The sequence below is a fragment of the Tinamus guttatus genome, unplaced genomic scaffold (genome assembly GCF_059628265.1).
Source record: "Tinamus guttatus ecotype Peru unplaced genomic scaffold, ASM5962826v1 Tinamus_guttatus_pri_ptg000652l, whole genome shotgun sequence".
Classification (NCBI taxonomy): domain Eukaryota; kingdom Metazoa; phylum Chordata; class Aves; order Tinamiformes; family Tinamidae; genus Tinamus; species Tinamus guttatus.
The window spans coordinates 2,258,038-2,282,590 of record NW_028289186.1 but is presented as its reverse complement, the minus strand read 5'-3'; the positions used below and the strand labels follow the sequence as shown (position 1 = coordinate 2,282,590).

Here is a 24,553-nt window from a genome sequence, read left to right as displayed (position 1 = left end):
TGTTATTTTAACATTTCCTGGAGTGAGGCAATCACTCAGGGCTCCTGCCAGCTACAGTCACAACACTTACTCACAAGCAGGACCTCATCTGGCATGGAAAACAGAGCATGAATCAGATCTGGTTTAAAAATAAGGTTACCGGACACAGGCAGCAAAGCCTCAGCTAGAAGGTGACAGGGAAAGATTGTGTATGTTCTGTGTTCAGGATTATATCACCAGCTTCCCTGCAGCTTTTGCTAGTAGTCTGGGGAACACCCTGAAACAGGGAGCTCTAATCAGAACCCAAGCATTTCCAAATCAGAATCGATTTGTGCTTAAACAAGCTTGTTCAAGAACCACAAAACTACTTTCTTCCTTTCCTTCCCTGCCTTTTTTTGTCAAGTGTGGGGAGGAAAATCCTTGAGGTGCTGTAAAGGACACACTACTGGGCAGCAATATAGGCACTGCAAAGAGCAGCAGTGCAGCTATTCCGTGACCTCAAGCACATGGCACGGAGCAGCAGAAAGCAGTTCATTCAGCAGCTCCCACTCAGATCCAACCATGTTAGCAGCTGATAAGGAGGAAGGAGAAACCCTGTGGGACCCTCCAGTAAAGGCCACCACATCCAAACAAGTCCCCAGTAATCCAAGCCAGGGACAGCTGAGAACAAGCAACTGCAAAACAAGTTGAGCGGTGGCACAGACACCAGATCCGAGCAGCACTTAGACGTCCTTATTAATTTCCTAGCTTCTTCTTTCCAGTTTGCTGCAAAGATGATACTAAAGCTGCTTTTAGCTTCTAAGCATGAAAACTTCATAAGTGTGCTTTGCTTTCCACTGCCAGAACTGGGCACTACGGGAGAACATCACCCCAGACACAGATGGGGGGCACTGAGTGGTTCTGTCCCACCGCTCAGAGAGCATCTAGCACCAGTGCCTGGGCCCGAGCATTTCCAGGACACTTTGATACTCCCGGCCACTCGAAGGACACAGTCCCCCTTGCTCTCTGGGGGCCTAAGGAACAGCAGCAGTTCAAACCAAAGGGACCAGAGGGGAAAAAAAAAAAAAAAAAAAAGCAAGCAGACATTGACACAGATCCAGCTGCTGTGGTGCAGGTCCACACAAACCATTGCAGTTGCCTCCTACAGATGTTATCACAACAGCAGCTACAAACTCATCATTGCAGTTGCTGGATAACCCCTTCCAGCTCGGCCCGTCCACCGCATGCAGCAGCCCCAGGGTTCCACAGCAGCCCTGCACCCTCCCCAGCGCCTCATCTCGGAGCCTCGGTGCTTGTGTGAACTCAAGGGCTCCGTTTGGACACCTCCTCCGTTCCAGTCATCTGCTCCGGCTGGGAGAGAGCCCATCGGGCTACCGAGAGGGGAAGGTCTGATTCATCCCTGGTTCTGCAGGGCTCGGACAGGGGCTGTCAACAGGCGCTGGCTACAGCGCTTGGAAGCCTACAGGCAAGTTCAGCTGTTGGAACATCCATTAGGATGAAGGAACAAAACATTGGCAGAAAGAGGAGAGGCAGAGATTTCCTGAGAGCAGCACAGTACATGTGAGAACACTGCGGAGGAAGCAATAACCAAAACAGAGCAGGCTGCCAGGCGGCAGGATTGGTGCAGATGGCTCGAGAAGCGTGTGCGGGTCTGTCCTCCAATTCAAGTTACATGCCCTGTTCATTATGACTTTCTGCCCTCATCGGCACAAGCTTCGGCGTATTTGGAGGCTGCTGCACCGAAGAATCAACACAGCAGAAGAGCAGAGGCGCTTCCAAAGCGCGTTTGGCAAGGTGCTGCCTCTGCCTCCTCCGAAAAGGAAGCAACCTTTCCCGAAGACAAGGATTATTCATCACATGCCTCAATTACGACTCTTTCCCCAGGCAGGCTATTAACTCTAAATGAAGTGTTAGAGTCAGAATAAAGATGGAGAGAGGTGGAAGGCAAGAAGAGCAGAACAAAAGGGTTGATCAGAGGGAGAACAGGGCCGGTACTGAGCTCTATGCACCACTGAGGTGCAGCCTGGCTCCTTACCAGGGCAAGGCAGCAATTCCCGCTCGGGGCCAGCTCCAGGGCTCCTGCTCCTTGCCCTCTCCTTGCAAGGAAAAGCTTCTTCATGCGCAAGATAACAGCAGGATGGAGACGCAGCTCCAAAGTTAATGGATTAATGTTGGGGCAGCTTGATTCGAGATGCAGGCAGCCAGAAAGAGACACCCACTGGGGAATCAGCTACTCGAAGCCTTTGAATGGTCAGAGGCTTAGGTACATATGCAAGCACTGAAAGAGCTTTTTAATCACATCAACAGTTCAGGTTTGCTGGACTTCTGCTCCGCTTCATAAACATAACTCCATCTCCATTCCGCACCATTTTGTTCCCAGGCTATTTGCAGTTTTACTGTTAACCTTCCAGCCATAAAAGCTTTGGAACAAAACTAGGATAGTCTGTCTCAAAGCGCTCACTGCTTTTTCTGGGAGAATTGGATTCCCCGCTCCGGTTGGGCTGTTGGGAGCGAGCAGGCAGCCTGCCATGCTAGGCAGACAGGCCGGGTCTCAGCACAACTGCTTGCTGGAAAGAGATGGAGGCAGGAGACAACTGACACCTCAGTGGAAGGTGTCAAAGTCCCTGCTGCTGAAGGGGAGAGAGCAGCTTTTACCAACATGGAAATGGAGAGGGAGGTCAGAGCCAGAGACGTGTCCAACCCTTCTTCTATTGAGGCTTGCATGCGAAGCAGGCGAGCTGAGTGCCCACCACAACCTGAAGCTGAGCTGGTCATCCTCATTTAGTTCCTCTGGCTCTTGTCCCACACCTTCCAAAGGCTGGTTGCTTTTCCCCCTCTCCAGTCCACGATTCCTCCCCTCATTCCACTGCAGACCACAGTCCTCTGCCAAGAGTTAAAGCAGTTTTGCCTGGATGCAAGAGCAGAGCCACCCTCAGTGTTCAGGGCCACCTGCACCCCCTTGGCTAGAACCCAGCCAGGTTCCTGCCGCACGGGTGGCAGAATGGACTACCCATAGCAGTACATGGTGTATGAATCAAAAAAGCTAAAACTTGACTGCAGTTATTTCCCTGAGGCCTCCAAAGCCTTGTGCAAAGCTTAAGGTTAGTCTAAAGTTTCACCTGTGAGAATCCTCATGGCTAGATTCAAGAAAAGTCATCCCCATCCAGAACAAGGCTGCTCCTTGCTGTAAGCCTGGTCACCTCATTGCTACACAGCCCTGACCCATTCAGCTCACCTGAACACACACTGGAAATGCAAGCCCAGCTATCAGTGCAGTGGACTTGGGCCAACAAATTCTCACCCGAGGTGCCCTCCTCGTGCCGTCTAAGGCCAAAAGGCTGTTCCCGTGTCAGCCTTATCACATTGAGGGAGGTTATTTCAGGTGGCTACATCTCAAAGTGACACAGGGATTTTAAAAGGCCGCTATGCAGATCTTCAGCTCTATTGAGGAGCTACTTCCATAGAAACAGTCCTTAAATCCCAGTCCAGCATCTCCCCACAGGACAAAGTCTTGGCACTAGGGCCTCAGTATCTCTGCTGGTTCTATTAACCCTAACTCCCCCAAACTAAATCTTGAGCTGTTGAAGGTTCCACTTGGACTGGATGGTGCAAAACCTCAAAACCCACAGAGCAACCACCCACCTGCAGCATCAAGTCCTAGGAAGAGCCTCCCTGAAGCAAGGGGCAGCAAAAAGGTTTCACAGGAAAACGCCTGCAGTTGTTCAAGCACCTGCAAGGCGCTCGCTCAGCCACTGAAAACATCTGCTTTCAAGAGGCGAGGAATGGCAAATCCTTCTTCAGTTGCAAGCTTTGCCAGAAGCAGAGAGCAGAAGCACTTCTGGATGGTACAAAAAATCCACGCTGCAGTTTGAGAAACCCCACATCTTCTCACCTTGCACTGCAGCCCAATGCCTGTAGGACACCTTGGGGGAACACCAATACACGATGGCCCTAAGCATCAATCCATAAAGGTCCTAAAGTAGAACTGATTCAAGGAATTTAGGTTTGTTTGTTCTAGTAAGTTTACCCTGGCTCCTTTTCTGCCCATAATATTGGTACAGGATATTTCCAGATGGAAGCAGCTAGACCTTCAGAGCACCTACCAAGCTCCATGTGCTCTAGGGACAGTGACTCAGATCCCTACCCTGAAGTTTTCCAGCTTAGAAAATACCTCGTGAGAAGGAAAAGAAAGAGTGCACATAGTCTTCTAGTTGCTTCCAGCTTTGGAAAGCTAAGCTACAGGATAGCAAACAGCTCCCGTAGAAGAGGCTGAGAAACTCTGCAGATCTGCCCAGGTTTCCACCCAGCATTATTTTATAAAAAACATTATATAAACTTGGCCTATTTTCTTGGAGTGCACGTTGATCACATTGCCAGTACACACAGAAACTCGATGGATAGAAGCTGCATTATTGCTAGTTTGCAGATTAACCCGGGCCTCCTTTCCAAGCCCGCACAAGATTTTACCCCCTGGTTGTGCACAAGCCCCCCACAAAGACCCCCACACAGAACCACCCCCCTTTTCCAACTGACGACTAGAAGCTACTGAAAAATCAAAGCTTTCCTTGGCATTGTTGATACAACCAGATCCCTGATCAAATGCCCCAAGCAAGCAGCACCACCCGCTTTCCTCAGCATTGGTTTTTAATACCAAAAATGCATCTCCTCCTTTGTGCTGTGTGCCGGTGCCTGCTGCACAAACTCATCACAGGAGACCTCAGACAGCTCCTGAAGCAACCCCTCCACTGGCATCCAGGCTCCAAGACCCTTCTCCTCCACAACTAAAGATTCAGCAAAACCTCGGGAGGGAAAAAGCAGAGCTCACCCATGCAGCAGCAGAACTCCTCCAGGGCTGCGTGCGCAGGGACTACCGAGCGGCTACAAACCAGATGACAGGAACAACTGCACTGACAACATGGTTAGAGGGAGTTTCGGAGTGTTGCAACGTTGCTTAGATGAGGGCTGGGCAGGCAAACCTCATTGCACAGCGCCGGGCTGCCCTTCGTCTCGCTCTGGACATCGGGAGGAGGTTGGCAAAGGGGGAGCTCCCTAACCCAACGTGGGGCTCGGTGCCCTGCAGGCGCTGAGATCATGAGCCACAAGGCAAGAACTGAGGGGTGGCACCTGGTCCAGCACGCACAGCGAGGGGAACTGCACCAACCAGCACGCACAAGCTGCCAGTTCAGCACGTTTCCATGCCCACGGAGAGCATGGATAACCCAGCGGAGAAGGGCACGGAGCGACGGCTGCAAAGCACTCGTACCAAGGGGAGGAAGTCCGAGTTCCCCAGTTCCTGCCAGATCTGTTCTCTGCTGCAAAGGGCTGAGATGGCAACTGGGGTCATGGAAAAGCTTAGAACGTTTCTTTCGGCCTAAAGGGGAAGTTCAGTGAATGTTTCAGAAAGGTCATTAGACGCTCTGTGGCTCTGTTTAAGGCAGCTCCCACACCACAAACGCCAGCTGGGGATTCAGGACCACACACAGGCCCAGCACTTCATCAGGGCTCTCAAGAGCTTCTCAGGGCACATCCCAGCCCTGTGCCTGCTCTGGCAATGCCACCTTTGCAGGCATCAAGCCTCAACAACTCCAAGTCTTGCCCGTTTTCATTCTCCTTTCTACTCAAACCCTGTACTTAGGGCTACAGGCTCTTGCCCAACGCGCCTGCAGAAGCGCAACAGAACACGCAGCCTCTCCCACGTGTGACTAACACTTGCAGGTACAGCACAACACGCAGCCCTGACATCACGGCGCTGCCACCAGCGCAACCCGTGACCTGCTGCGTCCCACGCGCCTGAGCACGCTCTGCAGGGCTCCTTTCACTGCCAGCCTTGCTTCAGAGCCAAGACACTGCTCGGCCTTCCTATGGAAAGGATAAACGGCAGGGAAGCACCTTGCAGGAGGGGACAGGTCAGCCTGGGAGCTGCTCCTCGGCATGTGCAGAGAGGCTGGGATCAGCTCCGAGGCTCATCCCATCACTGCAAGCCACGATGTTCTTGAGAAGCTGCTGGAGCATCTTCTGGTCCATCTACTGTGAGCAGCACTCTGGAGCCTTGTACCTTTCCAGGAGTTACTCGATGGTTGCTGTGCTCAGTAAGAAGCAACAGAGGTTAAACAGTAAATTTAAGCTCTACTCCTGGCTTTGGGTCTCTCCTTTTCTCCTGCCACCTCGTTGTGTTCATTTCCACTCTTGCACATGGAATATCCTCTTTACAGGAAAAATGTACATCAGGAAAAGGAGACTCTGCCTAGAGTAGCTCATTTATCAGTAGTGTAACATACAGATGGTGAAGGGAGTCAATTTGTTCTGATCTCCCAGCATAGTAGGTGTACAACAGAGCAGAAATTAACTCCCAACCTCCTTCCCTAAGATTGGGACACAACCACGCACACAGGTAAGTGCCTGTGCTGCAGAGTAACCACATCACAAGGCACAAGAAGCACAACCAAGTTCACTGTGGCCTCTTGCAGCCCTCCTGGCTGAGCACACGCAGCAAACAGCAGAGCGAAGGTGCCAGAAAGCGGCGACACCGGCGCTTCCTGCACATGGCAGGATGGAGCCCTGAGAACTCAACCAGCCCACACTGAACCGACAGCTCCGTATCTTAGCCAAGTGCTGAGAAATTTAACCAGAGTCCCTTCCCATGTCCCCCATCCGCAGCTGCAGCCGTGACCTTCCTTACACCTCTCCCCTTTGCTCTTCTCCAACATCCTGCTGGTCCACAATACTTGTTTTAGCCAGCTGGTGAAGTGCTGCTTTCCCAAAACAGCTTCAAACTACGGTTTCCAGCAACTCTTTGCAGGCAACACGTACAAACCCAGCTAGCTGGTTTGGACAGCTCAGGTTGGAGGTGTAACTCAGCATCTGAATCATGCTCGGAGCCACAGGCCAGCCCGCCACGCGCCCGGAGGCCGCTCTGGAGCGGGAACACGTACAGACAGGCTGCAGACATCCCTTGTTTTGAAGGCAGAGGTCACGGACAGGCTGTCGTGGGGGACATGCTGATGATGTTCAGATGTGGCTAGCTGAGCCACAGCTCTGTGCTCCACATAGATTCTTTTGGAGGAAATAGCAAAAAGCTGTGGTTTGGCAGCGGTGTCTGAGCTGAGACAGCACCTGTCCTTAGTGTTATATGAGCAGGAAGATCCTCAAGGCTCCCCCCTTTCCTGAGGAAAGCATGGGGAGACGAGCAGCAATGGCATGAAGCAATGCAGCCGCTGCAGAGGGAGAGCCTGGAGGAAAAATAGGTTAGTACAATAATTAAACTCTTCTGTAGAGCCCATTTCTGCTCCAAGTGCTCTGCACACAGTTAGCAGCACAGGCATTCTGCAGTGCAAGCTGTTTACAGCCGATTCACTGGGCTGAGCAGCTAGTTTGAGGTTGTAGGTCTCCATCCACAACATGCTCCACTGGCATAGCAGGTTCTCTGCATGCTTCAGCAAGCAGGCACCTATTTAGGGAGCACAGCAGCACTAGATCAAACGCCTTGCAGGTCAGAGAAGGAAGGTGTCCTGCACACCAGGGTCTTGGGTCACTAGTCACATTGGCAAAGCTCTTTCTTGGCTCACAGCACCACTTTCTGGCGGCCCAGACAAGCCAGTATTCTCAGAATCTTGTCAAGAACCCATTTTTTTCTGGGTTGCAGATGGGATTTGCTTGTAGTAAAATAGTTCTCCAGAACTACATGGAAAGATTTTCCCAGTTTGCTTCAGCACTATCTTAGCACTAAGAAACCACTAGTGCCAGTCTTAGGAGCATTTATTCCAAGGCGAAAAACAAGGCTAAGAGGAACGAACAGCAGCAGTCACCTGCAGGCAGCCCAGGCTTCTACAGCTCCAGTTTCTTTGCATGCTCTTAGGAGATGGCTCCAAGATCTGCTTGCAGGTTAAGAGCTACAGGAAATAAATCACAGGCAGCAGGAAGAAAGGTTACATATGACCCCTTTTTAAACCCTGTCCCAAGAATCACCTTTCTTCTACCTCTGTACTTGCCTGCATGGTTTCAGGTGTCTTTTCCCCTACATTACTGAGACTTTGCATGTAAACAAGCACTGCTCCCAGAAGCAGCCTCATGTCCCAGGACAGGGGAGCTTGGCACGTTGCAAAAAGTCCCCAGCTCTATAAACAAGCTGCACTTGAAAGACTAGTTTGGGGGACTGAACTACCAGGCATATTGGGCTTAGCAGTGCCTTCCTTCCAGCTTGCCTGTTCTTTAGCAGCTGCTCTGTGTCCCTCTCCTGCCACATGTTCCTCAAATTGGAGAGCAGCCCAGCTGAATTCCTCTGTATCTACAGATTAGCCAAGTTTGTGTTCACAGGTGTCATAAAGCACTGCCCTCAGATAAATGCTCTTTCAGGGCCAAAGGTTGGCATTTTGGCTGTACGAGGAACCTGGCAGCTCCAAGACATCCTGACAAGGGCTAATGCAGCCAGCAGGGAAGCCTCTCGGATTAGCTTTTCCACAGGACTTCCTCTGCAGGTTAGATTGCAACTCAAGGAGAAGTTCCAGGCCTTGGGCTCCTTCTAGACTCTATATAACTTTCTACGAGGATGCACTGAATACAAGACAGTTATTTAGACAGCCCATCTGTGAACCATGCCTTAGAAGTTAATAGCAAGTGCTTGTACAGAGGATAGAGTGGCCTGAGCAGTGTTGAGAAAGTTAAACAGGAGTGAGACTGAAAAGGTACCTGCTGGGCCAGGATTAAGCCAAAACATTGTTCTGATTTAGCATTACATCCAAAAGCATTTAAAATAGAGCAGAGGCGGAGCAGCACCGGTGCTCGGGAATGCTCCATCAAGGCAGTGCCTGGCCAATTTGCTCTGCTTGCCTCATGTTTTTACCCTTCTTCCCTCAAGCGCTGGAGCTGTAACAGCTCAAGACAGGCTGCATTTAGAAAGGCATTTCCTCCACTTTCAAGCAACCATACATTTTAAATAGCAGATGTTTATGTTTAGAGCTACTTGCATTAAAGATATCCACATAAACCCTAGTGAGCCACCCTGCAAATATGCTCCTTGCTTTTTGTAATTCCCCATTTATTAATTTACAGTCTACACATCCTTCTGCCCTGCCCTCATGTCCTTCTGTCCAAGAATCCCCACTTATTAGCTTGGCCTGATAACCACGAGAGGGAGAGGGGAGAGCAGGGGGCACCTTACTTCCCTCTGCCCCTTCTCCAGGTAAAGGAGTGGGAAAGCAAAGCCCCTCACCAATACCTAAGCTAGCACTGCTGTCCTCAGCTGCACCTATATCATCTCGCAGCTCAGTCTCCCATTGAGTCTTTCCAGAAATCTGCTTCTAGGCAATCTCACCTGCTGCAAGTGTAGGAAGGAACAAGGGAAGCAACAGGGTTCCTCGACTGCTCTGGCTTGTCAGTCCGAAGCTTAGGAGAAAGCCATAGTCTCTCCCAGCTGCTGGAAGTGCTGGTCTGGAAGCCGTGTTTTTCCAGGATAGCTGCCCTGCTGCTTTGAGCAGGCAGAACAGCATTGCACAACTCCATAAACAAAGAGCCAGTCAAGAGCTGAACGGGGTTGCACAAGCCCTTAATACCTGCAGGAGAACAGGAACCGAGCCCTTGCTGCAGAGCAAGGCACAGGGACTTGGGGGTTCCAGTCCTGAAAAGCAGCATTTTCTCAGGGAGACAGAACTGAGATACACAGTAGGTTGTCAGAACTCCAATCCCTGCTCCATCAGCAGCCACACAGTCCAGCAGGATTCCTTTCCTTTGGGAAAACCATTTGCAGTTGGAGCTATTTTATTATTGTTGCCCAGCTACAGCCCCCTCCTTCCTCTTTTCGTTTCAAGATGTCACAAGCACCGCTAGCAGAAAAGCAAAAATCCCCACAGCAGAGCAGCTGCCAAGCACTAGATTACTCAGCCTGTTGCCCTCGAATAGGTTTATTGTGTCTGAAGCTTCAGTACATGCATCTACATCAAATATGTCCCTGCCAGAGGGGAAGTTGTGCAAGTGTCTGGTACTGCTTATCAGGACTACGGGAACAGCACAACTGAAACACGGGCCATGCTCTAAAGACAGAGCTCAGCTCACTGCAACAGTGTCTCCCTCCAAGGAGGGTGTTGGATTCCTGCTCACCCCTTACGTGGAAAAGCAGCTTCTGCAAAGAAAGCAGCACGTGCAGTTACAGCAAGTTCAGAGCCTTTCAAGGAGGGAACTCAAATTTGCTCAATTCCCACATCATTTTTGCCTCTCAGCCCGGGAAGATTGAGTCTGCAACTTTCAGATTAGAGCTTCCTCCACTTGAAAGGGCTGTGAAAACACTACCAGCCTCCCATGCGGGCAGGAGGAACTGCTCCCCGATTAAATCCTTCCCTATCAGCTAGTATCAGGTTGAATTTAGTGCTATTCCTCAGATCACATAAAGCGAGCACAGTTCCATCTCTTGTAGTTGTTGTTAGTACCTTTTTACTGAAAGTTAAATAAATCACTTGAACCAACTGAAGCAGAAATTAAGCAAAAGCACAGGTCTCTGCCTTACCTTGCCACATGGAAAAGCCCAATGCTCTCCTAGAATGTTTGCCCAGACCTTTTCCTCCTGACCTTAAGTGTTGACAAACAAGAAGGCAGTTTTCTCCTGATGCACAAAGCCCCGGCAGCGCTCCTGCAGCTTGCTCAGCTATAGATTCAAGTCTTTCCTGTCCCAAGGTCTGCGGAGGCAGAGGGTGTCACTGCTGAAGACAAAACCCTCACAAGGAGGCAGCTGAGTCAGAGGAAGTGATTTTTTTCCCCTAGACTGTTTAGAAAACTGCTCTGTTCACTTGGCAAAGAGCATTTTTCAGAAGCTGATACCCCTGCACATGCAACCACAGCAAGTGTCCACACAATTACCACAGGGTCTTTAAATCAAGTTTAGAATTCTTAACTTGAAATCACTCTTCAGATCCTCCTGCACCAGCCTATACGCAAAAAGGCTTCCAGGACTCCCTCAATCACTTGCAGTTTCAGTAGGAGCAGGTAAAGTTGAACATTTTGATTTTCAAATAAGCTCTTTGCAATTTGCCTCCAAATGCATCTCCCTTTTCCTTCTCTGGGAAGATTTCCCCCAGCCCCTTCTCTCCAGGGGAACCTATAACCTCTGCTACAGACCTGCCCACACCGTGTTCACCAGCACATCCGTGTGTTCCTGTAGAAATAAGGATGGCAGCAACACTGCAGGAGCAGCCCGGCCACCAGCAGCCCTGCCCATGAGGACACGGGCACCACAACCCTCCCAGGCCTGCAGCTTGGCCACAGCACCCTGTAGGAAGGGCTCCACCTCACAGGAACAGAATTCGTCCTTTTCAAGTGGAGCAGATGAAAGGCAGGAGCTGGGCGTTCGTGCAGACCTCACGCTCCACGCAGGGCTTTGAAGGCAGGAAGGGAAGGGTGGCCGGGGCTGGAGCATGCGGGCTGCAGCCCACAGATTGCTTCAGCGCCGCGATGAAGCGTCCGAGGCCTCGTGTTGCCCTTGGCTCCTTCCTCTTGCCATGAGATCCATGGAAGACACCTGTGATGGCATCAGCCGGGAGACCACGTCAACCTCTGCCTCCTGCCCCAAGCCCAGAGCTCATCTCTTAGAGCCCAAATCCATCCCCTCCTGTCACCCAGACAGCAGCTACCACGTTCCCAAGGGAGGAGGTGCTGCACATTCACTCGGAGCAAAGGGGGTTCAAGAGCCTTGAAATAAATCAGAGGGCTGGAAGAAGGAATGCAGAAATCCCTTCAAGATAAAAAAGGCAGTTTTTATTACTGAAGTTAGCTAGGTACTTCACTTTGAAATACAAGTTCTCCCCTTGCATCAAAGGGCTGTTAATTTTACCCTTGTAACAGGGAAAAAAAGGCAGAAGAAATGAAAGCAGCATCTGCTTAGAAGAGATGAACACAAGATAAAAGGTGCCTGTGACAGAAAGCTGGCAGAAGCCTTATGTTTTCTATTCAAGTTTGATCTGGGAACAACAACAACTCTTAAAACATAATAAAAGCTGTGGAAAAACCCTTCCCAAATCCAGCAACATAGCCGGAAGATGCAATTATTCTTTTCCAACTGCTGCAACAGCGAGTCAAGGTGAAGAGTCCAGACAGATCCAAACTTGCTATGTCACTGTAACCAAGCTCCTCAGCTTGCTCAAGTTCAGATATCCCCCTTGCAGCTCTTGGTCCCCTCTTCCCTTCCAAGCCTCCAGAGGAAAAGCAGTTTCCTAGGAATCTCCCTCGGTAAAGAGGAAGCGGAGTCACTCCGTGGCAAAATGCCTCCCGAATGTTTTGGCATGGATGGGCTGCAACCCAGCCAGAGGGGAAAAAAAGCCTTGGCATTTCTTGTGTGCCTAGAACGGTCTGTTCTTTGCAGAGAGTCAGGTCAGGCTCATCATGCATTTGTTATATAATACAGACTTAGACACTGTGCTCAAGCCCAGTTGGGTAACAGCAACACAGAGGCACTTGAGTTTGTGCATCCAGGGTAGGTCAACCCTCCTCTGCATCTTCATGAGCTTTAACTGGTTTTACCAGCACTTCCCACCGGAGGCCAAGGAACAGCAGCTGCTTTAGAGGAAGCAAAACATGACTGAGCAGCCGTGCTGTGGTGTGCAGCAACCTTCCACTGAAAATGAACCAAGCAAGTGTGCTCTGCAGTGCCCCTCATGATCCAAGGGTATATAAATAGGGGAGAGGGGTATATAAATATCATGCTCTTGTCTCCTTATCTCTGAGATAAGTCCCTCTGGGTGTCTCCATCACATACTCAGCTGCATAAGCTTCAGCCTGGGCCACCTTCACCAGCCATGGGAGATCTTGGGTGGAGGAGCAAGTCTGTTTCCTGCCCCTTCACCCACCCCTTTTTAGCAGCAAGAAGGTTCATTGAGGAAGCTTGAGGGGGCTAGAAGAGCCCACAGAGCCAGGACAAACACGCAGAACAGCTCACTGAACGCTGCTACGACACACGCACGCAGCGTGGGACCTGCAGAATGCAGCACGGTGTGTGCAAACCGAGTGGGTTGACTCGCCACGCACACACGTTGTATTGCTGCATCTTGGTTTCCAATCAGGATTCCTGTAATGGAAGAATGGATTCACCTTCTACTCTATCCCTAACCTTTAAGCTTTTTGAAGCCATCAAGCAAAGAGAAGCCAACATCGTGCACTCGGCCTGACCCAGCGGCATTGCCATTCTCTAGAAATAAGAGGTGAAGGTGTCTAAGGCAGAGCTGCCAAAAAACTGCAACTCTTCAGCATTGGTTACATGAGCAAAACCTCCAGAAAGTCGGAAATGCAACAAACTGAGCCATTTGTCAACTCCATGGGCACGCTCAGCAAGGTATCCCCTCTCCATCCGGGAATACCCACAAGAACGAGCCGTCCCACGGCAGCTCGCAGCAAAGTGCTGGACTAGGAGGATACTCCTGGCAGGCAGATTGCTGGAACACACACAGCAACTCCCCAACATTGGGCACTCTGGGATGATGCCTCACTAGATTCCTGCCTTTTCATTAGCCAAGAAGAGTTTAATGACATGGCTGGACTCTATATTTAAATATAATTGACCTGGGACATACCATAATTAGGACTAGAGACAGTATACCACTCAAGGAAGGCTACAGCTGGGCACATGGTCTCAGCATTACAGTATTTTGCTTTCACCACTACCTGAAAGGCTCCTAGGAAATTGCTGTGACCATTTTAGAGTCTCTCGCATCAGCCCATACCGCAAAAGGCTCAACTCAGACAAGAGCAGATAAAAATAGCTTGCCACAACAGAGTCCCATGTAAATCAGGTGTTCAAAAGGTATTTAAGGAAACAGAAGAACTCTAGAAAGCCCCTGCAGTCTGGCTGCCTGGAGTTTTATGCTTGTACAAATGCAACAAGACAAATCAGATTTGAGAGTGGAGAGCAGAGCCAGAATGAACTAAAGCACATTACAGCTGCCCAAATACATGCACTGCCTTCGGAGCACATCTGTACTCCAGGGTGGCCAGATACTCAAGGATAATTTGACTGAAAATAACAGAGTTGCGGTAATACAAAACTAATAGTTTTCATATAAAACCACAACCAAGATGTGCACCTACAAAAATGTCCAGAGTGGCTGGTTTAGGAGTCTGGGAGTGGAGTTTGTCCCTTAATTTCAGTGACTTCTCCGAAGTGCATTCCTGTGCAACAGCCTCACTACATCAAGCTTTGTGCACCAAGCAATATTTCAAGCGATTTCCTCATCACCTCCCGCATGCCAACATTAAGCTGCACCTAGATCATTTAGCATCATGAAGCAAACTTGAGTGTCTTGTTCCAACATTTCTAGTTTACATAATGGTAGTACCACTGCACAGCAAAAAAGGGAGCATGAGGCAATGCAGTTCACATCAGCTGCCTTCCCACACGCGACTGGGACAGTCATGCTCCGAGAAAACATATAATGCAGAGAGACAATATTTGTGCAGTCTATTTTGACAATAAACATCTTTCAGTGTCGCTTTCAGACAGCATCTGAATACAGAAATTTTCACTTCGAGCCATTCCAGACAGTGTAAACCTCCAGATTCACTAGATTTATTCTTGTATTAAGTGGTCCCTCTTTGCGGGGGAACATGCAATAGGCTTCCTCTCAAGACATCCACTTCCACATGGATCAGCCATTAAAGCTACACATAGATATCCACTTTTCCTGCAATTTAGCTATTTTGCCCTCTCCAAGGTGAAGTAACTGAACATAATCTGGGGCTTTACTGAGGTGCAGCTGGACTTGGTTACAGGGGGGCTGCAATGAAAACCAGTGCAGAAGACCAGCAAGTCATCCAAAACCGACTGCTCTGCCAAGAGCCTCCTGCAATTGAGGTTGCTCCTAGCACATGATGTTCATAAGTGAAGCCTCCCAAGTGGCTTGTCCTTTAAATAGAGCAACAACAGAAGTCTCTCCCAGGCAAGGAAAGGTACAGCCACTCCTCAGCATCTGAAAGCTTTCCACACTGTTTTGGGTGAATGCTAAGGTATTTATTCCTTCTGCTTCCACCTTTCAAGTCATTCCCTTCCTGACCACTCCAGAGGTCTGAGTAAGCAGAGTTTGAGGAACACATGTTCACCATCTCTTCCTTCCCCCTCCCTTCCCTTGGGCTTCTCAGCAGACTAAACTGTGGGTTTCCTCTCCAAAAGAGAGGAATTCCAGTACCTGTAATTAAGCTGGCTGCTTTCTGCTTTGACTGTTCCAGACATGACTGTCTGAGTCCTTTCCATTAAGGTTACCCATTCGAAAAATGTCTCCAAAGTGAGAGATAAGAAACAGAGCAAGAGTCAGTGATAGGGCAAGTTCATTAGATATAAGCAAGGCTGAGTTGTCTTATCGGGGCATTAAGCAGCTGCAGGACTTTCACAGTTCAAAGGCAAGACAAAAGCCTGTACAGTCAACCTATCCTCCCAACATACCATAGTCATCCTGGGTCCTCATAAATCAACATGCCTTCTAAATAAGTGTTTAATATAAACATTTGTACAGTCACTTAATTCCTGGTGATCCAGGCTATTTGATGTGGGCCACAGAGAGCTCCCATGACATCAGTGGAAAGTTTCCAATTAGGAAACCAAGTTTGAAGCACGTTAAAAAGAAAACTTAAAATAGAGAAAGAAAGAAAACTTATGGGAGCAATCAAACAATCTGCTAAGATACACTCCCTAATACATTTCAGAACAAGCAGAAGACACAGGCTGCCTCGCATTTCAGAATTTAGTGAGCAGGAATTCCAGGGTCATAACCACAGTTATGCTGGCTGCTAAACCCTTTCAAGATGTAACGTTCTGTCTTCTCGAATGCTGGCCAGCCCCAGCCACTCAAAAGCATTCACCTGTGAGCTTTATTTTTTGTAGTAACCATCCAAGTCTTCCTTCTCCTTCCCAAGAGGCTGGAGAGCTCACAGAGCTTTGAGTCCTGTTACACATGAGCATCAATCCACAAAGAGGGAGAACTTCATTGGAACCCACCTGCAGTGCATCCATGTGCCAGCGTGGTTGGGACTTACATGGTCTAGGATATCTTATGCCTACAAAAAAATGAAGAACGATCCCATCCATCAGGAGCTTCTTCCTTTAAAAACCCTACAGCAGACAAAATTTACCCAAAAAACTTGCCTAAAAACTTGTTTCTTGTACTCAATGGGATACTACAACACGCAGTGTGATGAATTGACTATAGAAGTAACTACATGTTGCCAGCAGAACCAGTTCTAGATTAACCATAAGCCAGTACCCAGTATCAGGATTTCAGGCAGAAGCCTGGGCACCGGGAACAGCAGCTTGGCTTTCAGTGGGAATACTGATATGGACTTCTGCAAATGGGCAGATTTGCTAACTAACCCCCAGATTAGTGAGGTTTGGTGAATTCCACTACTAAACCATAACATTTTGGTAAAGACTTTTCTAGAACAGCCACAGCTGGTGTTCAGGACCTAAGTTGGCCTAAACCAATTCTTCATTTCTTCAAGGCTTTAGGCTCTACAAGCCAAAAGCTAAGACTACACCTAGAACTCTGCTCTTCAGAATCAAAAATAACATTAGAATAACCTGCCACTACAGAAACCCAGCACTACGTAATTCAGGCATTTAAGGACACTTAAGAAAAGGCAAGAATGAGCCGGGCATCATCAGGACAAAGAAACTAACGGGCAAGTGACGGATTTGAAAAACTTGGGTCACTCAAGACACTTGAGTGGTGACCACCACCAGTAAAGAGGCGGTCAGATCTAGTTCCCCTGCTAACACAGGGTTTTAATTTGGGCAGCAGGCTCCAATTACCCCATGTTTATGCTTTGTGGGCAAAAGGAGGGTTACGTTGAGCCTGGCAAGCACCGCCGTGGCCGCGGTGGCCCTGCCACCTGCTGGGCCCTTCTCTTGGGCTCCTCGTGGCCCAGGAGGACACTTGGTTTGATGCCCGCTCAGCACCAGAGCCCTGGATTTCAGCAGGATTTCAGGCACTGCTTGTGCTGTGTGTGGCTTAGCTACAAGACTTCACAACACAGAATGCTGCAGTAGCTCAAAGCTTATCCCAGCAGGGAAATAATAATAATAATAATAATAAAAATCACCAAGTAGTGCTTTGCTGTAACTGTTTTGCATTTTGAAATAGATAACACAGGAAGCCAAGTATCCTCAAAGACAGTCTTATGGATTGGCTGGGATATTTTCAGGTTTAAGGGGAGCCTCATCCCAATAATATAAAAGTGCAGGGCTCTGAACACTGCTCCTTCCTTCCTGTTCACCTTAAGGGCCCTAAACTTGAAAGCAACTGTCCTATCTCAGACACAGGAGAGAGGTCATCAGCCTCAGTACCTGCTCCACTGCATACACTGCATTAAAAAGCCTCTTCCCACCCAAGACTTCAAGAGCCCTTTAGTTTTCATTTCTTCCTAGACTTAATGGCTTCATTGATTCATCTTCTCCATTTTCTAGGAAGAAAATATTGCTGTAAAACACAGCCCTGCTGAAGATAAGTCTATATCCTGCTCTTGAATGCTCCTTGATGCATACCAGCAGCCACAGCATCCTTCAGGCACAGAGCCAAAACCTGTTTCTGCCTCCTGAGTTTAGCCAAGGGAGGCTGCACGTGTTCCATCAGCAATGTGCAATCAATAGAAACCCCATTTACCTGCACTGTGCAAAAAGTCACATTCCCAGCAGAAAACTGAGCAGTTGCACTCAGAGCAAGCTGGTTGGGAAGGGAATGCCAGGACACTGGCATTCCTATATGTAAGGACAAAAGCTGAAGATACTTCACGAGTCAGAGGCCAAATCCTTTGCACTGTTCACATGTTCTTTAGAAAGACCTTATGAAAATCCCACACCATGTAGGTATGCAAGTACATCTAGCAGCAAAAATTCTTCTGAAGGGATTAAATCAGCAAAGAGGCACGTTCACCAGGATCCCCTATAAGTAAACATTGACACGTGTGCCATCCTACCCGAGCAGGGCACTGCTGCCCAGGCTCTGGAGCAAGGAGGAGGTGGTTGCACAACCCCAGCCTGCCCACACATGTGGGTCTGGGCTCATTGCAGGCCAGCACAGGTCAGCTGTCCCCTCCCACTTAATAGGTGGGCCCCTAGTAATAAAAAGATACTGATTTAACCCTTTTCTTCCCCATGCCCATTGACAACAAGTCAAATCCACAGTTTGGAGAACCAGTAGCATGTCACCAAGCTGGTTTGCCTCCACTCCCTGCACGTTCACTATTACCACAAGCTTAAGCTCACGGCCACTTCCCTGCAGCGCAGCTGCCCTTCCTTAGCTTCTCTAAATCCAAACAGCAACCAAACACCAGCAGGAGTGCGCCACATACCGAGCCCTGCAGCAATATCCTGCCCAAATCAGTCCCATGTGTGCAGCCCTCCTGCCCTCATCCTCTCAGGCTGCAACTAAGCTGTGGGAGATGCATGTGCATCGGTACCGGAGCCAGGGCTAAAGGCTGAAACCACTTAGCAGCCTGTCTGCTCCTTGTTGCAGGAGAGCAGCAGTCTGAAAAGCTGCCAGACGACAGAGAGCAGTGTCCTGCCTCACAAAACGGGAAACTCATTAGGTTGATTAGCCCCCTTCCCCAGCTCCCTTTTGTCCCAGCTGGAAGTACAGAGCACATCATATGGAAAACCCCAGTGAAACTGCATGGGACATCAGGTAAGGCAGGCAGGAGCTCAAGCCTTCAGCAAAGAGCAGTAACAGGTAATGGCACCACCTGTAAAACCTGCCACAGCTCATGCCTGTCATGTAATCCCAGAACAGAAAGCTCAGGCAGCTCCATCCCCTGCCACACAAGCGAGCCCTGCCTTGACAAGCCAGGTGCCCTCTGCATCCACACATACCCCAAGCCTCTTCTCACCCAAAGTGGTGTCAAGAGGTTCCTCCTGCAGCTGCTCAGGTGCTCCTAGGAACCAGCATGTCGGTGCTAATTCTCCCAGTTCAGGCACCCCTTGGCTGCTCTACAAGGGGTGGTGTCTTGTTTGACTTCACAGGTCATGACAAGTCATTCCTAAAGCTCACCTGTTCTGCATTAGAGCAAACCACAGCCCTTCAGTATTCAGAAACATTTGGCACATATGATCAAAAATAGATTCCAAGTATGACAGGAGCAGAAAAGCAGCAGTGGTTTCCTCTGTACATCACCTATTTGGCTCTACTCAGGTCTAAGTACGTGGGCATTTTGATCTTTCTATGACTAAGTTACAGGGACAGAGTAAGCACATAAATCCTAACTTCTGCAGCTTTAGTTTAACTGCCTCTGACCTTCTCCCCTTTAAATTAAGGACATCTGATTCCTGTCTGACCCCCACACTCTACACACCTGCAGCTTTAACCACTCAAAAAAGGAAATTCCTCTTACAGCACTGCTCACTAGGTTGTGCCACCACACAACCAGGGGATCCTGGAGGACCACAGGGCACTGAATTAAGGCATCTAGGTAACTAGTTTGCACTTGTGCAAACACTAGGACCTCTTTCAGAGCCCTTGACACTGCCGTTGGTGCCTAGGCGTTTTTCACATCGCTACGGAACTCAATTTCCAAAAGACAATTCAAACAAGAATTTATCCACAGTGAAGTTCCTAAAAGTTTAAGCTAAGACTTTCTAAACATCTGAGACCAACACAGCCTTCTCATGTAGGGAATGGTTTGGCCTTAGCCCTTGCTTGCTTTTCTTGGCCGTTTACCATCTGTGGCTCATGTTCTTTAGAACTAAGTTGTTTCTGCAGTTTTTGTGCAACCGAGCGCCTTTGTACATTTATGGTGTCAAAGCCCCATCCGGGATCTCCTCAGGACAGATTCCTGATGCGATAACATACCAGCTATCCAAAGTAAGCAGTTTGAGACTAACATCTACACAGCTGCTCCAGCTTACAAGCTTCATCAAATTCCCCTCCCAGGCAAGAAGAAAAAGCCCATGTTTGGTAACTCCACATTCAGACAGTACCATCTTCTGCCCCAAAGCTCTTAGGCAGAAGCTGCTGCTCTCACTTTGAGATCAGGTAGATGCTTGTAGGTTTTCCTTAAAAAGGAAGGAAAAACAAAAAACATTTCTCCTCTCAGGGAAGTTTTGCAGGTTAAGACCTTTACACGGTAGCAGGGCTGTTGCAGTTTGTCTTCACATTTTCTAGCACAGCAAAAAACTAGTTGAGCCATAATGATACAAGATAAAAAAGTGTTGGTGAACAAGGCCCGAGGGTTAAGGGGGAAAGATAAGGCAGAGGCAGGTGACTGCTCCTGCATTAAGCTCAAAGAGGTATTCACATCCAGGCATCTTTGCAGCTGAAGTTAAACCTCGCTCCAGCACATCTCAGAAAATATCTGTTCTCAATTTGCAGCGAGCCAGAAACGAGGACAGCAAAGCCTCTGTCATACATGGGTTGAACTCCAGGAATCCTGCAGCCCGCTGCGCCTCCGCTCCCAGCTGCGGCACTTCCACAGCGCAGACAGGAAAAACACCCCCTTCCCCCCAGCCGGCAGAGATCCGTGCAAGGCTTCCCTACTCCAATCCAAACAGCGATCCTGTTTGCATCAATCACAGCACACAGTCCATTAAATACAACCCTGCACTAGCATCTGCCCCTGCCAAAGGTGATCAGATAAGAGAAATATTAGCTTTACTTTCCTGCCTTAAGAGAGAAAAAAAGATGATGTTAAGTGTTTGAAGCAAGGCCACACATCAAGTCAGATGTATAGCAGGGATTAGCCTACAGCTGTCCCTGTGCTCATCCCTCTAAACCACGCTCCCTGGGCACACAGGATTGCTACAGAGCTGCCAGAGAAAGCTCTGGACCAAAAGCCCCGTCCCAGCATGGGACAGAGCTGTCCCAAGACAGCCTAAGCCCCCATCCTGCTAGCCAGCATTCCCAAATTCACGGGAAACTGTTTCAGGGATACGTAAGCAGCACCTAAGGGCTACAACCTCTTCTGCGGTGCAAGGACGAGGACAGAGAAGTTGTTCTTGACCCCTCGGCCACGCGGCACGCAAAAGCAGAAGCAAATGGACAAGGACATCACCCGACTCGGCCCAGCAGCAGGCAGCAAGCCAGGCATCCTGCTGCACTCACGTTCCTCAGCTTCCCTGCCCTGCTGCAAAACCACACGCAGGACACGGCTGGCCCGGGCACACTCGTCACTACAAGCACCTATTTGCCTTCCTCTATAGCTGGGCTCAGGAGAAGCATTTTCACGGTTTCCAGAAGCCTTGCTCAGTGCATGCAGAGACCTGCAAGCAAGTGCGGATTCCAGACACCCATGTGGATTTTTCCTAGGCAGTAACAGACATCTGCAGAAAGGAAACATTACTCAGACTTTCATGAGAAGTGTTAGATTAACACTGAACTAGCTCAACAGCTTTATCACCAATTTTTTATTTCTCCACAATTGCTGTACTTGCAAAACTAGGCAGGAATACTTTAAAGACAGCCAAAGGATGGCTGAGAATCCCCAATTGCTGAGAAATGGGAACCCTACACTGCTCATGGAAGTAAGCAGGACCTGGGCAGTACAAAGTCTATATTGCAAACTGCGACTGAAGTCGCTCACACCTCACAGCACCAGGAGCTGCCACCTCCTCCTGTCCCTGGTTTCCACCTTTCTGTCATGCTGGGAGTTCACAGTGAGAATGGTCAGACAGAACATAAACAACATTGGTATTATATTAACATTAACAAAATCCTCAAGGTGGTGCAAATTATCCATCACCAATAATTTGAAGCCCCCCAACAACCAAGGTGGTACAAATTATCCATCACCAATAATTTGAAGCCCACCAGTGCCCTAACGAGCCCCAAGATGTTATTACTGACAGGAAACTTTAATTTAGCAACCTGAAAGCTAAATTAAGCATTTGTAACAGCAACCCAGAAGCAACAGAACAGGAGCCCAGTACTTCTACTTTCCTTCATATGCAGTGATTACATCTCCCCAATTATTCCCTTTTCCAGAAGGCTATTAGGCTACTTATTTCCACCTGGAAATCAGCACTGCCATTCAACCCCACCTTATCTCTACCAGCCGCTGGATCCAAATCCCTTCTCCCCAGTGATTCCAGGTCACTCCCTGCAAGCAGACAGGTTGATATCTCAACACTGCAGGTTCCATCTCGGCTTGGCAGAGGCTTGCTCTGGAGTAGCTGTTTTTGCTCCTCTCCAAGCAAGCCTCAGGACTTGCTGCTCTGTTTTCAGCACTCCTGCATTACACTGAATTTTGACAGCCACCTGTAACTCCCCTTGCAGGCCTCCCTCTGTGCACAAGACGGATTTTCTTCCGTCTCCTGCCATACGCAGTTGCCCAACAAGATTGCTGGGTCTTTCCAGGCCAGACCTGCTAGATACCCTCTTCGGGCTTGACACTGCCTCACCCAAGGGTGGGATCTGCTAAAACAGAATTTCACAATCATCAATCCAATAGGCCCAATTGTTTTAGCCCAGTAGCTCCCAAACCATTGCCTAGAGTGTTGTAAAACTGAGGGTGAGCGTTTTCCCTTTTTAATTAAAAATGTCTTTTGTTTCTGGGAACTTGGGAACTAGTACTTGAAAGGTAATTTCCTCCACCTGCAATTTGCTTATTCCAGCTATCTCCTGTGGCACACTTCTCATCTCCACCAAGGAGAACCGCATCCCTGCTTCCCCAGCAGTTTTTTAGTGAACCAGTGGCAGATGTAGCAGTTACTCACATGGAAGAGTAATTCAAGTGAAGATTTTTGTTGCTCAGGGTAATGTAGTAACTGGAAGTGAGTCAACACCTTGACATGAGCCCCTTCTACAGTGACCACTTGCAAAGGACTCCAGCAACCACAGTTTGCTAACCCTGGTTCTCAGACACTTACTCACTTTTCTGGGGACATTCCACAGTTTTGCCTGAAAGCAGCCGGTATCTGTCTTGCCTTATCCCAGCAGCTTCACTTGCTAAGTCACAGCACACACCACAGAAAAGGAGCAGGGCTGCCAGTTTCACCATCAGTCACCCCTTCCAAGCAGCAAGGTTAGGGAAACTCCTACCCATCCCAAGCTTCTTAATGCAACCCATGCAGCTCCACCAAGAGCATCACTCCACAGGTTCATGCAAGTATGAGCTTCCTTCTGTGGGGCACAAGGAGCTGCACTAACACGATATTGCTGCACACCCAGGTCCTCCTGTTGACACTCCAGCTAAGTCACCACCATCCCGGTGCTGACAGATCCACGGTGACTCCAGATTGAGTCAGTGCACACATACTACAGCCCCACTGCAGGCACAGCCTGGGGTTCTTAGCCAGGCCCTGGAGCCCAAACCACATCTCCAAGAGCCTAACATGAGTTTAGAAACAGCCCCCAGCCCCACTAAGCACCCTCACAAGCAGCACAGGGAGGTTGCCGAAGCCTTTCTGCAACAGCACGATGCCCCCCAGAGGAAGACGCTGCTGAACTTCATCCCTTGGCCTCAGCAAAACCGAGACAGCGGAGAACGGGTCACAGGAAGAGAATGAGCTACAGCCTCGCGCATCCATCACGGGGAGCCTTGAGAGCCCCGACAGGCCCCGGGCTGGACGAGGGGGCTCTGCTCCGGGGGCAGCGGGGGCCTCCCGGCGCGGCCAGGGGACCGGGAGCAGCCGCGGGCTCCATCGCGCTGCTCTCGGCCGCTCTCCACGCCCCGCGCTCGGGCCCCACGCTGCAAGCAGAGCTCACACGCTGCCCGCATTGCCAAGGCCTCCGTTTGCTCCTGCAAAACTCGCGTTCGACCTCCCTCCCTGCGAAAAGCCGCATGCACGGCAGGGCCTTCAGAGCAGCCGTGCCCCGGGCTGGGATGCGGAGCCGGGCATCAGCAGGGACGGGGAAAGGCCAGGAGCAGCGGGCGCGCACCCCGCGCCTGGAGAAAACCGGGCTCCTGTGCCCCAGGGAGCAGCTTCCATCTCCCCAAGCCTCCTGCAAACTTCCCGGCCGCCCCGAGCGCGGGCTCGGCCAGCGCAGAACCGGGCACGGCCCTGGTCCCGGTCCCGGTCCGGCCACGGGGACCCCGCACCGCCACCCCGCTGCCCACGGACACGGGGCGGCAGCAGCGGCCACCGCCGCCCCGGGCGAACGAGCCATTTCCTCGCGCCAGCCCCGGTACCGGTTCCGGTGCCGGCCCGTCGCTCTTACCGCTCGCGGGCTGCGGCCGCTCCATGGCCGCGGCGGACGCGGCTCCCGGGAGGGGAGGACGACTCCGCCCGGCACCAGGCGCGGCCCGGCCCATCACATGGCCCAAGTAGCGCCCGGCCCGGCCCCGGAACCGCCTCGGAACCGCCCCGGGGGCCGCTCCGCCGCCCGCCCCGCTCCGCCCCGGGGCCGCCCCGCTCCGCCCCGCGCGGCCGCCGCCTGCTCCGGTTGCCCCCGGTGCCGGCCCGGCTCTGTCCTCAGCAAGGAGGAGGGAGGCAGCTGCTAACGAGGGCCCGGCAGCGGCTCTTGGTGCCCGGAGGGGCAGATGGGGACGTTTCCTCCTTGGCGACCTTCTCCTGTGCCCCAGGCGATGCAGAGGATCCCTCGGGAACGCCAGGCCCTTGTGGAGAGCAGGGTCCCCACGGCCAGTCCCACCACAGCTCCTGCATGGGGCACGTCAGCTCTGGGGCCAG

At 50.3% G+C, this 24,553-nt stretch overlaps 1 protein-coding gene across 2 annotated transcripts in view; it reads right to left on the bottom strand.

Moving 5' to 3' along the window:
• Nucleotides 1–24,133, bottom strand: part of SPSB1 (splA/ryanodine receptor domain and SOCS box containing 1) — a 30,979-nt gene extending 6,846 nt beyond the window's left edge. For both annotated transcript variants that reach the window (XM_088536188.1, XM_088536189.1), the window contains exon 1: nt 24,084–24,133. The gene's annotated coding sequence lies outside the window, so the exon portion shown is untranslated. The remainder of the gene's footprint in view (nt 1–24,083) is intronic.
• Between the last annotated feature and the right edge of the window lie 420 nt (nt 24,134–24,553).